At 39.1% G+C, this 17,153-nt stretch overlaps 1 pseudogene; it reads left to right on the forward strand.

Annotated features, from left to right (window-relative positions):
- The first annotated feature begins 10,163 nt into the window (after positions 1 to 10,163).
- Positions 10,164 to 16,911, forward strand: LOC132121854 (gamma-tubulin complex component 2-like; annotated as a pseudogene).
- The last annotated feature ends 242 nt before the right edge of the window (positions 16,912 to 17,153 follow it).

Below are 17,153 nucleotides of genomic sequence, written 5' to 3' on the forward strand. Positions count from 1 at the left end.
TCTAGGCGGGAACTTGCGGTCTTCCAGGCCAAGTGCATGCAACCACTGGCGCTTAATTTTAAAGTCTGCTGGTAAACTATGCAGTCCAGCAGTGCTGTCGCAACTGGCAACACACCATCCTGACCACTGTACTAAATACAGATAAATCTAAGCTAACTTGAAGATCTAAATAACTATATAATTGCTATGCTAAATAGATGCTATAATAGTCTATCCTGGTCGTTACCAATAGTCGCAATTCCAGCTCCTTGACTCACTACAGTGGTTTTGATGGTTTTATACTGCCAAGGGCGTGGTAGCTCGTACCAAGGGGCGTGGTGAGCTGGAAACTGCTTACGTCACCTGCCACCGCTTACGTCACTTGCCACCGCAACATCCAATAGGAAAAATCAACTGCAGTAGCCACCGTTCAACCTGAAGAGGGCAGCACTCACACGTTTTTACACCATATATTGTAGAATTAAAACACTTTATACAGAAATGTCAAAAAAGTTACTCGAATCAATGAACAGCACTAATAAAGCCCCATTCTTATAGATCAATAACTAAAAAAAGTTGGTTTAGGGTTTAGTTACTCTTTAAAGGGAAAGATCGCAAGGTGGTAGCAAGGCACCGTTTAACATTACAGATGAGATTGAGACTGTGAGTTTAATCGTATTCCCACGTGAGCTACATCCATTCATTGGAACTCTGTAAGTTGACGTTCAAATGGAAAGGAGAATTTTTTTTGGACTATTAAATTGAAGGATAAAACTACAAGAGACATTTAAATTGAATAAGTCATATCACAAGAAAATATTCAAGTTTACTTTTTGTATAAATGTTTAAATGTTAAAAGTGTTTACAGTTGTGCATTTGTGTTGATTCTCGTTGCTAATATTTTGAGTGCTTACATTTTAGAGGTCTGATGGAAATGGTATCAATTATAGCTTAAGTTGCCCAGTTTAAAGAAGCAAACAACATTAAAGAGGCCATGGAAAACCCACCTGAAAAGGAAGTTGAATCAGTTGAGGAGATGCCACTTCCAGCTGAAGAAATAAGTAACCCACCAGTGCAACAGATCAGAGCAAGCTCATGTGAAAGAAGCTTAACAGAGAAAGGTCGAGAGATGCATGAGCTCGAAGCAAAGAAACAGGAAAGGTCCTTCCATAAGACATATGAGTCCTGGAAGCAGGCTGAAAGAGAGGCTAGATCAAATTTGAAAACATTCTGTACACGTGAAGACCTGGATCAAATACTGCAGGACATTCAAGTCAGACATGATTCAGTCTATCAGCGTTATGAACCGATTCTGCGTAACCACACTACTACTCCAGACATTGTTAAACGTATGGATGCCTGCGCTGCACTAATTGCAGAGATCACTGATCTTGTCAGTAAACGACTGGAAACATTTAATGAAAGTTACAACGAAGAACTTGTGAAGGAAAGAGTAAGGCAGGTGCTGAATAAGGATGAATATGGATCCGTCTTTGGATGTACAGTAACAAACATAGTCGTTTCAGAGTCATCACTGGGATCCGATAACCAATCAATGACTTCTAAAGTCTCAAGTAAGCGTGCTGATGCACAGGCAGAATTTGCAGCGAAACTGGAACAAGCTAAAGCTTTACAAGAAATTCATAAATCAACAAGCTAAGCTTGATAATATGGAGCATGACTGGAAGCTTTGTGAATCGAGAATGTTAAAGGAGATAAAGCAGAAGGAGGCTGAAATGCAGTTAAGGCTAGTTGAGGAAAAGATACGGCTACAACAGCTACAAGTTGACAAAGAAGTTAAAGTAGCAGCAGCTCGTGTCAAAGTGTATAACGATTTGGAAGGCAACCTTCATTGCTGTGAAGATGACGAAGGCCCTAGCATTCACACTGGCTGCCAAAGGACAGAGCTTACATCTCAACTGAACCCGGAAGCACAGTTGTTCCTACCTCAGCAAGCATCATGTGAAGGATATGAAGTTACTGTACATCACCTCAGGAAACTGCAAATCTAGCTCAAGCAATAGCAAACTCACTAAGCACACATCGGCTGGCAGTTCCAGAACCCACTGTCTTTGTTGGTGACCCTTTAAAATTTATAGATTGGAAGATGTCATTCATGGTCCTCATTGATCGAAAACCTCTTCCTTCTGGTGAAAAAATGTTCTATCTGAAGAATTACCTTGCTGGGGAAGCTCGCAAAGCGGTGGAGGGATATTTCTACAGAAATTCTGAGGATGCGTATCAAGGTGCCAGGAAAGTGTTACAGGAAAGGTACGGGAACTCGTTCATCATCCAAAGAGCATTTCGAGACAAGCTGATGAGATGGCCCAAAATTGGAGCAAATGACCCACTGGCATTATGAGACTTCACAGATTTCCTACAAGGTTGTGTCGAGGCAATTCCTCACGTAAAAGGATTAGCTATCCTAAATGATTCTGAAGAAAACCTCAATCTGTTAAAGAAACTCCCCGAATGGATTGTGAGAAAGTGGAACCGAATCGTGGTGGAAGAGCTAGACACATCAGGTGACTATCCAAGTTTCAAATGCTTCACAGAATTTCTGCAAAAGGAAGCAAAAATAGCTTGTAACCCTATAACCTCTGCGCTATTTGTGAATCAAAGGAACACAGATGAAAGGTTCCCCAAGCGTGCTAAGGCTCTCAGTACAAAGGTTCAGGTGAACGACTTAAGCTCAAAAAGACCAGAGACGTACAGCTCTAAGCCAAAGACATTGTGCCTTTTCTGCAAGGATGAAAAACATCACATTGCTCAATGCTCTACATTTGCTGGAAAGACTATTGAAGAAAAGAAAGCCTTCATTCATGAAACCCACCTCTGTTTCGGATGTCTCAGAAAGGGACACATGAGTAAAGACTGTAGAAGAAGACATACATGTGGTACGTGTGGTCGAAGTCATCCTACCTGCTTACATGAAGAAAGGGATAAAGCTCCTTCAAAGGACCCTAAAGGGGCATCTACGAATGTTCAAGCAAGTGAGGAAGTTCATAAAGTCATGACCCACGCACTCACTCAATGTTCTCCTGCTACTTCCAGCATTGTGCCAGTTTTCATCTCTACAGTGGACGAACCCCAAAGAGAAGTACTAACTTATGCTCTACTTGACACCCAGAGCGACTCAAGTTTCATCTTGGAAGATCTTCTTGAAAGTTTGAATGTTGTCTCACAACCTGTGCAATTGAGGCTCAGCACCATGACAGCTGCAGACACGATCACTGCCAGTAAGAGAATCTGTGGACTTAAAGTAAGAGGACTACAATCTGCAAGTTCTATACCACTACAGCAAGCATACACAAGAGACTTCATTTCAGTGGACAAGTCGTATATTCCCACCAAGCACACAGCGCTTCAGTGGAGTCACCTCAGACACTTAGCAAGTCAGCTGTCACCACTTTTGAACTGTGAAGTCGGACTTTTAATTGGATTTGACTGCCCATCTGCTCTAGCTCCCTTAGAAGCCATTATAGGTGGTGAAAATGAGCCTTTCGCGCAAAGAACTGTGCTGGGGTGGAGTATTATAGGCCTGTCTAATCCACACCTTGACCGACAAGGAAATCAGAGTTTTGTCCACCGTGTTGCAGTAAAGGAAATACCTGTCCCATCGCCCAATGATATCCTGAAAATTCTTGAGTCAGATTTCAATGAGAAAGCTTATGAGGATAAATGTGTGTCACAAGAGGATGTTCGTTTCATACAGCACCTCAGTGCCAATATTCATCAGAAGGATAATGCACATTACGAGCTTCCTCTCCCATTTAAGTGCAGCAGCCGACCCTCACTACCCAACAACAAAGGGCTAGTAACTGCTCGACTACAACACCTAAAGAAACGGCCAATAAGTCAAGTCCAATAAACAATATTATGATCACTACAAGGCTTTCATGAAAGAGATGATTATCAAGGGTGATGCAGAACAAGCTCCAGCTATACTAAGTGGAGAGACAGTGTGGTACATCCCACACCATGGGGTGTACCACCCTCAGAAACCAAACAAGCTGAGGGTGGTATTCGATTGTTCAGCAAAGTTTCGTGGTATATCTCTAAATGACACACTTCTGACTGGGCCTGATCTAACCAATTCTTTGGTGGGAGTGCTGTGCCGTTTCAGAAAGGAGCCAGTTGCAGTTACCTGTGACATAGAGAAGATGTTTCACCAGTTTCTCGTCCCACCTGATGAACGCAATTACCTGAGATTCTTATGGTGGGAGGGTGGAGACTTGGAGAAAGAGCCTCAAGAATATCGCATGGCAGTCCACCTCTTTGGTGCCACGTCTTCACCTGGGTGTGCTAATTTCGGCCTAAAGTACCTGGCACAGCAACACAAGGTTAACTATCCTTCAGCCTCAGCATTCATTGAGAAGAACTTTTATGTGGATGATGGGTTAACCAGTGTTCCCTCAACCAGTGAAGCCAAAGAACTAATAATGCAAGCTCAAAGAGTGTGTAAACATGGAGGTTTACGGCTTCACAAATTTAACTCAAATAAGGAAGACGTTCTGAGTTGTTTAAACCCGTCAGAAAAGGCAACAACATCAAAGCCTCTTCACTTTAATCTTGAAGCAACACCAGCTGGACGCGTACTCGGCATTCAATGGTCAACAAAGGATGACACAATCAGTTTCAGCATCGACCTTAAGGATCAACCATTGACTAAAGCCAGGGTCTCACCTACAAAGGTCATAAGCATTCCCAGGTTAGAACTCTCAGCCGCTGTCATATCTGCCAGAATGAGTGTCATGCTGAAAAATGAGCTGGAAATGAAGATTGACCAAGAGTTCTTCTGGACAGACTCGCAGGTCGTTTTAGCATACATTAACAACGAAGCCCGTAGGTTTCATGTTTTTGTCGCAAATCGAGTGCACCTGATACGAGATGTCACAGATCCTAGTCATTGGTGTTACGTAAATACAACAGATAACCCTGCTGATTATGCATCTAGAGGGCTTAATGCGTCTGCCATCTCTACATCAATGTGGTTATCAGGACCCAAATTCCTGTGAGAACAGGAAGTAAATGCAACACCATACATACCTGTGAACCTGCTTGTCGGTGATCCTGAAGTTAAATTAGTCCAAACCTTTGTGACCTCAGTCAGAGACGGAGCAGACATCCTCAGTCGCTTAAGTCGATTCTCTTCTTGGTCTATGCTTCTAAGGGTGGTTGCAAGAATAAACAGATTGGGCCACAAACAGATGTAGAACGGTGATCATGTGACAGTTGAAGAACGTGAGAGAGCTGCTAAGGTGGTCATCAAGCTTGTACAGCAGCAAGCATTCTCAAAAGAAATGCAAATAATTGAAAGAGGAGAAGCTCTACCAAATTCAAGCGCACTGTACCCTCTGGATCCTATTTTGGACAATGGCATCCTCCGTGTTGGTGGGAGGCTAAAACAATCATCTCTCAGTTAAGATCTAAAACATCCTGTAATACTTCCAAAAGGTAACCACATCACTAAACTAATTCTGTCATATTACCACACCAAAGTCGTCACCAGGGAAGAAGACAAACTCAAATGGAGTTAAGAATGAATGGATTCTGGATCATTGGAGGCAGTAAGTCCGTCGCCAAGTTCATACACAAGTGTGTGCAATGTCGGAAACTCAGATGACCAGCTGAAGAACAGCGTATGGCAGAACTTCCCAGAGAACGTGTTGAGGTTTCCGCTCCATTCACGTACTGTGGTATGGACTGTTTCGGGCCATTTATTGTGAAGAGAGCTCGTAAGCAGCTTAAGAGATATGGCCTATTATTCACTTGTCTATCATCTCGTGCAGTCCATATTGAAATGATTGAGGACCTATCTACAGACTCTTTTATCAATGCCCTAAGGTGCTTTATCAGCCTCAGCGGAGCAGTTCGCAAACTTCAGTGTGACCACGGCACTAACTTTGTTGGAGCTAAAAACGAATTCGCAAAATGACTGAAAGAGATTGACACCAACGCCTTAGAGATCTTTCTTACAGAAAGGCAATGCGAGTTTGTCTTTAATGCTCCTTCTGCAAGCCATGCTGGAGGTATCTGGGAGCGCCAGATACGAACTGTGCGAAATGTACTCAATGCCACACTTGCTTTATGCCCAGGCAGGCTTGATGACGCATCACTCAGAACGCTGTTCTATGAAGCAATGGCCATTGTAAACAGCCGCCCTCTAACGGTAGATGGGATTGATGATCCAAATTCACTCGAACCATTGACCCCAAACCATCTGATAATGATGAAGTCTGATGTTGCTCTTCCACCTCCAGGAGAGTTTGTAAATCAAGATGTGTATGCGACTAAAAGATGGCGCAGAGTTCAATACCTAATCGAACAATTCTGGAGTCGTTGGAAGAAGGAATACCTTCTCAACATTGCAGCACATCAGAAATGGCATATTCCTCGCCGTAACCTTTGAGTGAATGATGTTGTAATCATCAAAGACGATATGCTTCCCAGAGGTCAGTGGCAATTAGGCCGAGTGGTGGGAACCAGTGAAGGAAGTGATGGTCTTGTAAGGCGAGTCAAGTTGCAGTTAGGGGAGCGAAAACAAAATCAACGCTCCAAGCCCACAGTCATTGAAAGGCCCATCCAAAAATTGGTGGTACTTATTGAAAATGAGTAATCAACGACTGCTTTGTGATACCATTGCATCAGACCATGTAATTAAGTTCTATAAAACCTAACATTTTAGACTTCACATGCATATAAACTGTTTGAAGGCGGTCATATTGATGTTCAGAAATCATGTTCTGATTCATTCACAGTTTGTTCTGTTCTTTCATCATTTCATAATTGGTGGGAGTGTAAATTACCGCAAAAATATGTATGTGTGTGTGTCACTTTAAATGTGTTGTGTGCGTGCACGCACGCTCTCTACGTAACGTAAGCTGTAACTCAGGTAGAAGAAAGAGGTGTGGACGAGGAGCACATTGTGGTTCTCACGTGGTGTTTACAAAAGTTTGAAATATATATTGTAAAAGGTGGATGCACTTTACGTTTGGTTCATTTAGTACCCTTTGGCAAGCGGAGAGAGGTATGTGTCTTTATTGTGTGTTTTGCATGTTGTATTTTAAAGTAATATATAATTTCATATGGCACGTGTTATTTGTCGAGCTCTTTTGGTTAATTTTTTCATGTATGTAATAATTTATTTGCCTTTTGGGTATCTGTAAATGTGTATTTGTTTAAGTCATCTGTCATTTGTACATACATTTTTTATTTATGAGTATATTGTTTCTTTATGTAGTTTCACGGTGCTACAACACAACGTTTATCGAAGTCACGGTTAATGGCGCTCAAAGCGAGCGGAATAAAGAAGATTAAGCACCCGTCGAAACTCTCTGTCTCGTTTGTCGACGCCGAGGGGCTGCTACAATGTTGGTTACCAGAACTCAGTGGCTGCACTGCAGTCAACTGTTTTGCAAAATTCTCTTTTAATGTGGCACGAGTATTCAAATTACACATTTATGACCTCAAACTAAACTTCAAAAGTTTTTGAGTTGCTTTAATGCAGTTTTCACATGCAAGTGGTACATTTTCAAAACTCTTATTACTCAATGTCACAACTGATCATCTAAAATGCACTTTTTAAAAACATTTTAGCATGTTTTCAATTATGTTAATATAGGCTAATGCACTAAAAATAAGTGTTTAGTCTGTATAAACATGTAATTTATAGTAACTGCCTTTCATAATACTATAACTAACAAACATTTTATTTTATTTCTTCTCTCGTTCATTGTTTAATCCATCTGAGCTTAGTTTTTTTTTGTTCACTTTGGTATTTTTTTACATGCAAAGTGTACATTTTAAAAACATTTAGTATAGAATCCAAACTGATCACTCATGATCAAAAACTCATGTTCACTCAAAAAATCTCATGCTTTCAGTACAGTTGTAAATATTTTCTTTCCATATAAACAATATTTAAAAATATTAGATTAGATTATGTGATGAGAACATTGTAATTCAGTAGCAAATTATACAAGATTATAAAAAGTTTTAACCTTATCTGTCCAGTGACAGTCATTTTTTTTTCTACTACAGTTGCTGCAAATGCAGTTCTTGAGATCAGTTTGGAAAATGTACATTCTTGTTGATAATGGTACAAAGGTGGAGACATTTTGAATGAGAGTGAATAATGTATGATGCATTATGAATGATGAAAAAGAGAATTCCTGCTATGACATAAAAAGCCTAACTGACTATACTGAGGTTGAACATGCATGCAAATCTGTCCATCAAAATTGAGCATGCATCCTTAATCTACACAATGTCAAAAACCTAATTATATGTCAAGCAGTGTACAGGAGTATCATTCTGTTTGAACCAGGACTCTAAAGAGCAGCACAATACTGCAGTCAAGAGGGTCATTTGAACTCAAATGGCATCAGTAGTTATCACTCAAGTCTTGAGTGATCAGGTTTCATCTCTGCAGATGGGTCAGGTCTCATCATTCACCAGACTAGTGACCTCAATCCAGAAACCAGCAGCAGCTCTTTAGTTCTTTCAACATCCACTGACAGTTTCAAGATTATTTGTTGCTTGAGAATGCCACCCTCTCTATTTTTCATTCACCGCCTGCTTCTTTCCAACTTTATTCTTCAAAGGTTTCCATCTGAAAGCGCCACAAGATATTTGGATTAGATTGGTGAGATTGCACTTTTTTCACAAGGTGATAACTTTAATGGTGAGTCATTCATTGTGTTTATCATCCTGGCAAACTGTGCTGTGCTGAGCTAAATGCAGGGAGTTAAAGGAGAATCACTGACATGAGTAATCTTCCGGCTTGAAACATCTGCGTTCAAAATCGTCTTGATCTGTTTTTGATGGGTGTACATTTTTCATTTAATGGAGACAATAGACAAGATGCCTACAAGATGTGTGCCATCTTCACCCACATCTCCTGAAAATCACCAGAGGGTTCTATTCACAGCAAACTCAAATTGTCCAGATGTGTGATTGTTTCCAGAATCAATACTCTGACGGTCTTTTGGCAATTGAGGTAAAATTGGAAGTTCAAATTGAACACTATAGGATGTTTAGAATGTCTTGTTCAGTTGTCTTTTGGTTTCTTTTATTTAATTAATTAATTTGTTGCAAAACCTTCATTTTTTGCTCGCATAAAGAAAACTAACTAGATAGGGCGAGCAATGTCCCTAATATCAATATATTGTGGAAATGTTATAAATATATGCTATATTTTTTTAGTTTATTGTTTTTAACAACCACATACTAGTTGTTTTCATATTATTATTATTATTATTATTTTGTATTATTCTGTAAATAAATGTTAATTCTGTATCTGAATACCATGGCCGGTTGAATAAACTACACACACACACACACACACACACAAAGGTTTTCTTTTATATTAGTAGGTCAGTTAGAAGGAAAGACTTTTATTTTCGTAAATTAAGAGATTTGGCGGACATTTACAAAAGTACAGGTTATGACTTCCTATTGTTGTGGTGTTGTCAGTTTCCCTAGTGTTTGATCAACAGTTTGAGTCTCCACTAGTGGTCTCACTTCCCCATAGGCACCTCACCGTAGGCACTACAATTCCCACAAAGCCTTGTCCCTTCATCACAGTAATTGCACTCCTGTTAATTGCACTCAGGTGTCTTCACTTGTTAGTCATTATCCTCCCTATATTAACCAGTCCTTTTCTGTTTGTCTGCATGGAGTCCTTTCTTTCCGTCACCCAGTTTCCTCGCCTTCCGAGTTCCTGTTCCCGTTCCTGTTCCTTCCCTGTTTGTTATTTGTTGGATGGATTTATGGTTTTGACCCCTGCTTGTTGATTTCTCTTTGGATTACCCATTAAATCCCATACTGCGATTGGATCTCTCGTCTCCTGCGTTTCACTGGGTCTCCGATCGTAACATGTAGATGTTATTCAGACGGATTAATTAGACTTCTACTGGTTAAAATAACATATTCTATAATTATAGGTAAACAAGATGTTTTATTTTATCATGCAACATGTGTAAACCCAAATGGACAGATGGCTAATGTTAGCTGTAGAGTTACATAAATAATAACAAACCCAAGTTTATTAATATTCACTAGAGCAAACTAAATATTGATGGTTTTGGCGGTCATCTGTCAGTAAATTCAGTGATCTAGATCTAGTCTCGTTTCTCGATGGTGGCGCTCTCTGATTTCAGCTTCTGATTTCATCTGAAGTCATGAGTGAATTCAGGATTTATCATGCTGTTAATGAACTTCTCGGGCTTCTTAATGTCCGAGGAGGAGATGGTGCTGAGGTTTATATTGATTTACTGCAGAAGAACAGGACCGCTAATGTGATCTTTACAGTTTCTGTCCACAGTGCTAAGGTGAACATGAAAATTACCAGTAAAATGAATTATCTTCTATTCCATGTATTGTGAATGCAGTAGGCTAATTTACCATGCCTTGCAGGTCAAAATAGCAGAACACTCCAAAACTCCTGAAGACTTCTTGAGTAAATATGACGAATATAAGTCAAAGAATGCACGCAACCTCGATCCACTGGTGTATCTGCTAGACAAACTCTCTGAAGATAAAGAGGTAGGTTTAATTAAACTCATTATTCATTTCCACACAAGGAGTACACACAATTTCCCCCTAAACTCAAACATTTGTCAGTGTCTTTATTTTTTATTTTTTGCTTGTATTCTTCAGACTTTGAAGTTCCTGCAGCAGAATCCAAAGGAGAGATCAGAAATGTCTGCAAATGCATCATCCAGCACCACCACGTCGTACAGCATTCCTGCAACCTGCAGCAAAATGTCCATGCAAGAACTGGAGGAATTGAAAAAGCTGCGAAATGTCACGTCCAGCTCCAATGTGCCTCAGGTAGTGTGTGATATTAATCTGTTAGGTACAATGAACATTGATGAACATCCGTATGGAATACAAAATTTAAATACTGTATCTATAGCAACATTGCTAATTTACATCCATAGTCCCTATGCAGTTAGTACAAACAAAGGCAACTTGTGACAGTATACCAATGTGACAGTGACCAATACACCATACGTGAAGGGATAAAGCATTATGCACAAAAGTGATCACAGGTCTGGTTTGCCTTAAGCAACTGTTTAAAATGGATCTTAAATATAGGAAACACCCTTTTTGTGAGTGGTATGCTATTACAATATTTACTTCCCTTTACGCACAGCACTGTTTGTCCCAATGTGATGTCTATGTGAAGACGCTGTTAGTCCTCTGTTTAATGTAGTAATTGAAAGGGACAGGGGAAATCCATGCAAAACCTAAAATAAAAAAACAGTTTTATTTTTTAAAATCTTATATATTATATATTTTTTTTAATTCTACAATCATCAAATGAGATTGGTTTTGTGTGTGTCTGTGTGTGTGTGTGTGTGTGTTTGTGTGTGTGTGAAAAACCAGACTTTTTTTCAATGCTTTTAGATCATGCCTTCATGCCAGATAATCAATAAAATGAGTATATAAATGGTTTTAATGATTATATGATTAAATTGAATAATACAATTATAAAATGATTATAAAGGAATGAGTAATAAATGAATAGAAAAGAAAGTAAAACAACACAACACAAATGTATGGTTGCTTTCTTGAAGCAACACACACAGGATGCTACAAAGTATCCTTAGATCCTTCAGCACCTTTCGCAAGACTTTTCATCTTCAGAAAGATCTTTCTCCCTCATCATATTTCATAAGAATTGTGACTTACCTAATAATGTGGAACTACCTCTCTTTGTAGGTTTTTCATTTACCTAAGAAGACCTGGAATAATATTTAACAACCCCGTCTGAGATTGATAATAGTTATCTAAAAAGATATGAGAGAAAAAAAAACAAAAAACAAGCAAACATATTCTTTTTTTGAGGGGGGGGGGGGTCTAGAATCTGAACGTTTATTTTACTGAAACCCTACTAATACTGTAAGTCACTTGCTAAATAATTTTGAAAACTGTGTACACTGTTATTTTTTGCATTCATTAATAAACATGACTCGGTATGATCATTTTGTTATCCCTTACAGTCTTCTGAGGTGATCCGAAAAATGCTGAGAGACCGACATATCAAGAAGAACCCTGTGTTTCCAAACTGGGTGTATGACCGGCCTGCGTTGATTGGGGATTTCATCACTAGCCTCACCCCTGTGGGAGATCCCGTGTTGGCTATTGATATGTGACATGGTTTTCCAAAATCAGAGTCTTTGATGAGTAGGGAATTGTTACAGCGGTGAAGCAAGTTATTCGATTTGATGAGAAAGTGATGAAGAAACACCAATACTTTTTGTAGCATGTGTATGAAGTAGATTTGCATGGACGCATAATTTACAATAAACACTGTAAAATTACATAAAAAATAAGTGTGGTCAGTTTGGATTTCATGGTGACTTTAACATGTGTATTTACAGGTACAATACCGCTTGCTGCACAGGAACAAGCTCTGGTGGAGGACCTGCTGGATGGATGGGAGAGACATCACAGCTCAACCTGTGCTCGCCAGACAGAGTCGCTCCTTCATAGTGGATCCTTCCCTCGACATGTCCATCAAGGAGCTGGTCAACCATATTACCGGTGGCATCCTGTTACTCTACTATCACACGGTCAGCTAACAATATGACCTTTAATATTTATATTAGTCCTGTGTTTACATTACCACAGTTTGAAATTTTTTTCACTCACCAGCCACTTTGACTTCTAAAATGTTTAAGTTGCCAACCTTTCAGAATTTCAGAAATAATCCAGATGATCAAAATTACATCTTATATTAAAATGTATTTATTATTAAATGTGCTTCTGAATCATTGAATGTTTGTTTTATGACTTGTTTGCAGATGCCGTACAAATAAAATTAAATAGAAATAAAAACAAAGTTTTCTGTGATTAATAAGAACAACAAACAATTATAATAATGGTAGCATTTTTCTATATATGGAAATTAAGTTAAAGATGAGTGGAACTTTTAGATTGTGCATGTACACGCATACAAATAAGCATTGTGTTTGATCTTTTAAAAACATTTTTGTTTTGCTAAAGTTGGAGGTTCCTGTTAGGAGGATATTCAATTTATGACTCATAACCTGCCAAATTGGCTAATGGTTTGATATGTGTAACCTGCCACGGTTGATTTTTCAACTGCATGTGGTGGGTCGGCACGTGTTCATTTGAAACCCTGACTGCAATATCAAATCAGTTTTGTTAATAATGTCAGAGGGCTTTTATAAAAGGGGTCATATGATGTAGGGCTGCGCAAATAATCGTAATTAAATCGTGAACGCAATAAATCACAATTAGGATTAGTGAAGCATGGTTCTGTGATCAGCAGAGGGGCCAGAAGGCGTTTCGTGTAAAAAAAATCCAAATATGTCCCGAAGAAGAAATACAGGAAATGCCTATCGCTGCAGCTGAATAAACAGAAGATTAACTGCTTTCATTGATTCAGTGTGACTAATAAACATACGACTAAGGCAATATATGGTTTATCTGAGTTCTTATTATAATTTTCATCATAATAAAGTATATCTATAATGAAATGCTAATCAACATAGACATTATCACTGCTTAGAATACAACGGAATATTGTTTACCTTAATTATTCTGTGTAAGAAGTCACATCATCTCACAGAAGGATTCATTTCAAACACTCGACTGATGTAATATAGTGAGTTTGGAGTAAAAACAGAGCCTGTCCTCCAACAAAAAACGACCATATAGGTCGTTTGTGCAAGCACCTTATTACGACCTATATTTAAGTTTTAAAGTTAAGCGCCCTCTAGCAGGCGTAAAAATAATGACAGTATCGCGTTGTGTCTGCCGTCATGAAATTACGTATAACGTCATTACCAATCAAAATGCACGTTTATTTAAATGCAATGTGTGGGCTTTTTACACCGATCTCACAGTATTTCCTACATATTTTACTAGGTTGCTTATTCGTTCGAATGATCACAACTAACCCCACCCCTAAACCTAACCCTCACAGAAATCATGCTAAATTATGATTTATTGAGCATATACATTTTCATGCACGTCCTGTTCCCTGGGATCGAACCCATGATAGCATGATTACATATCAAGGTATAACACAATAATCTACCAACTGAGCTACACGAAACGCAAACCAGAGTGCAAATAAAAGAGTATAAAACATTAATATGAAAACGCCCTTTTGCCTATAGGGGCGCAATTGTAGTATACGCTCTGATGGGTCGTATTTCAGGGATTTGGACAAACGACTAATACGAGAGTATTGGTTGGAGGACAGGTTGTAAAAACATGTTATTAAATGTGGTATTTTCTTGTGCTCTCAGATGGAGCAGCATTTACTACACAGAGTTGTAGTTCACTGTGAAGATACAAAAACAGCTGTCATCATCGTGAAGATTTTTTCAATTTCATAATCCTATGTTTATATCATCTGCGATTATGAACGCGATTTTGAATAGCTTGTACAACCCGAATTCCGGAAAAGTTGGGACGTTTTTAAAATTTTAATAAAATGAAAACTAAAGGAATTTCAAATCACATGAGCCAATATTTTATTCACAATAGAACATAGATAATGTAGCAAATGTTTAAACTGAGAAATTTTACACTTTTATCCACTTAATTAGCTCATTTAAAATTTAATGCCTGCTACAGGTCTCAAAAAAGTTGGCACGGGGGCAACAAATGGCTAAAAAAGCAAGCGGTTTTTAAAAGATTCAGCTGGGAGAACATCTAGTGATTAATTAAGTTAATTGATATCAGGTCTGTAACATTATTAGTTATAAAAGCTTTGTCTTAGAGAAGCAGAGTCTCTCAGAAGTAAAGATGGGCAGAGGCTCTCCAATCTGTGAAAGACTGCGTAAAAAATTGTGGAAAACTTTAAAAACAATGTTCCTCAACGTCAAATTGCAAAGGCTTTGCAAATCTCATCATCTACAGTGCATAACATCATCAAAAGATTCAGAGAAACTGGAGAAATCTCTGTGCGTAAGGGACAAGGCCGGAGACCTTTATTGGATGCCCGTGGTCTTCGGGCTCTCAGACGACACTGCATCACTCATCGGCATGATTGTGTCAATGACATTACTAAATGGGCCCAGGAATACTTTCAGAAACCACTGTCGGTAAACACAATCCGCCGTGCCATCAGCAGATGCCAACTAAAGCTCTATCATGCAAAAAGGAAGCCATATGTGAACATGGTCCTGAAGCGCCATCGTGTCCTGTGGGCCAAGGCTCATTTAAAATGGACTATTTCAAAGTGGAATAGTGTTTTATGGTCAGACGAGTCCAAATTTGACATTCTTGTTGGAAATCACGGACGCCGTGTCCTCCGGGCTAAAGAGGAGGGAGACCTTCCAGCATGTTATCAGCGTTCAGTTCAAAAGCCAGCATCTCTGATGGTATGGGGGTGCATAAGTGCATACGGTATGGGCAGCTTGCATGTTTTGGAAGGCTCTGTGAATGCTGAAAGGTATATAAAGGTTTTAGAGCAACATATGCTTCCCTCCAAACAACGTCTATTTCAGGGAAGGCCTTGTTTATTACAGCAGGACAATGCAAAACCACATACTGCAGCTATTACAACAGCATGGCTTCGTCGTAGAAGAGTCCGGGTGCTAACCTGGCCTGCCTGCAGTCCAGATCTTTCACCTATAGAGAACATTTGGCGCATCATTAAACGAAAAATACGTCAAAGACGACCACGAACTCTTCAGCAGCTGGAAATCTATATAAGGCAAGAATGGGACCAAATTCCAACAGCAGAACTCCAGCAACTCATAGCCTCAATGCCCAGACGTCTTCAAACTGTTTTGAAAAGAAAAGGAGATGCTACACCATGGTAAACATGCCCCGTCCCAACTATTTTGAGACCTGTAGCAGAAATCAAAATTGAAATGAGCTCATTTTGTGCATAAAATTGTAAACTTTCTCAGTTTAAACATTTGCTATGTTATCTATGTTCTATTGGGAATAAAATATTGGCTCATGTGATTTGAAAGTCTTTTAGTTTTCATTTTATTAAAATTTAAAAAAACGTCCCAACTTTTCCGGAATTCGGGTTGTAAATACTTCTCTGTGTAATAATTGCAGCTCCAGCTGAAAGCAGGTGATGGAGATTTACTACTAATCACAGAACCGGCTTTACTGACTAAATGTGCATGACAATCGTGATTAATCACATTCGATTAATCATGCAGCCCTAATATGATGTGATTGCAAGTTTTCCTCTGTATTTGGAGGAGCTATTCGTGTATATATAAGATCCATAAAATTGCAAAGACTAAAGTCTCAAACTAAAATAGATATTATTTATAAAGGTTAAGACTAGTCCACGCTTCCTAAAACACTTCATTTAAACACCGCCCCCCACCCCGCACATATCTACATCATTGTGTTTGCATAACATCACCCAAATGTTTACACAAAGAAAGAAGGCATAACTTTTACTCTCATTGTAGTATTGTTGCTGTCACCGCCAATTCGTGGAGATGCTTTGTGTTTTCGAATATGGTGGGGGTGTAACATTTCCAAACACATGCTTGGGGTATTCGGCCAATCACAACGCACTGGATAGCTGGCCAATCAGAGTACACCACGTATTTCAGAAGGAAGAGCTTTGTAAAAATCCTACACTAATCCTATTTCATGTTCAAATTTTGCATGGCTTGTTCATATCATCCGAGACTCATAAACTACTTGCAATTAATTGGCATATTCTGTGTCCAGCTTCACAGAAGAGAAGTCGTCGTTTGAGTATGGACAGGTGAATTATGCCTTGACTGCAGCCATATGAGGACACTGATGAAAGAATATATCATCCTGGTGACACAGCCAGAGCATCTCCACAGACAGGGCACGCTCTCTCTGCAGAAGCTCTGGTTCTACATACAGCCCACCATATCCACCATGGAAATCCTGGCCTCCATCGGTAAAGCTCTCAACACATGCGGTTACTGTTAAAAGAATAGCACTTAGTATTTTGGAAGTGTCAACAAGCATAATGAGTTAATTCTTACTGTTTTTGCATATAAAAATACAATTTGAATTAAAGTATATTTTTCATGTTCGTTGATACCTGGTTCTTAATTCTTTACCTTTATTAGTTTACAAAGCCTTATCTAAAAGTTTAATTAAGATTTTAAAGTTGCTGTATGTAGGATTTACACAGAGTGGTTGAACTAGGAATTGCAGTCCAAATTCGA

This window comes from Carassius carassius, chromosome 40 (genome assembly GCF_963082965.1).
Source record: "Carassius carassius chromosome 40, fCarCar2.1, whole genome shotgun sequence".
In the NCBI taxonomy this organism is placed as follows: domain Eukaryota; kingdom Metazoa; phylum Chordata; class Actinopteri; order Cypriniformes; family Cyprinidae; genus Carassius; species Carassius carassius.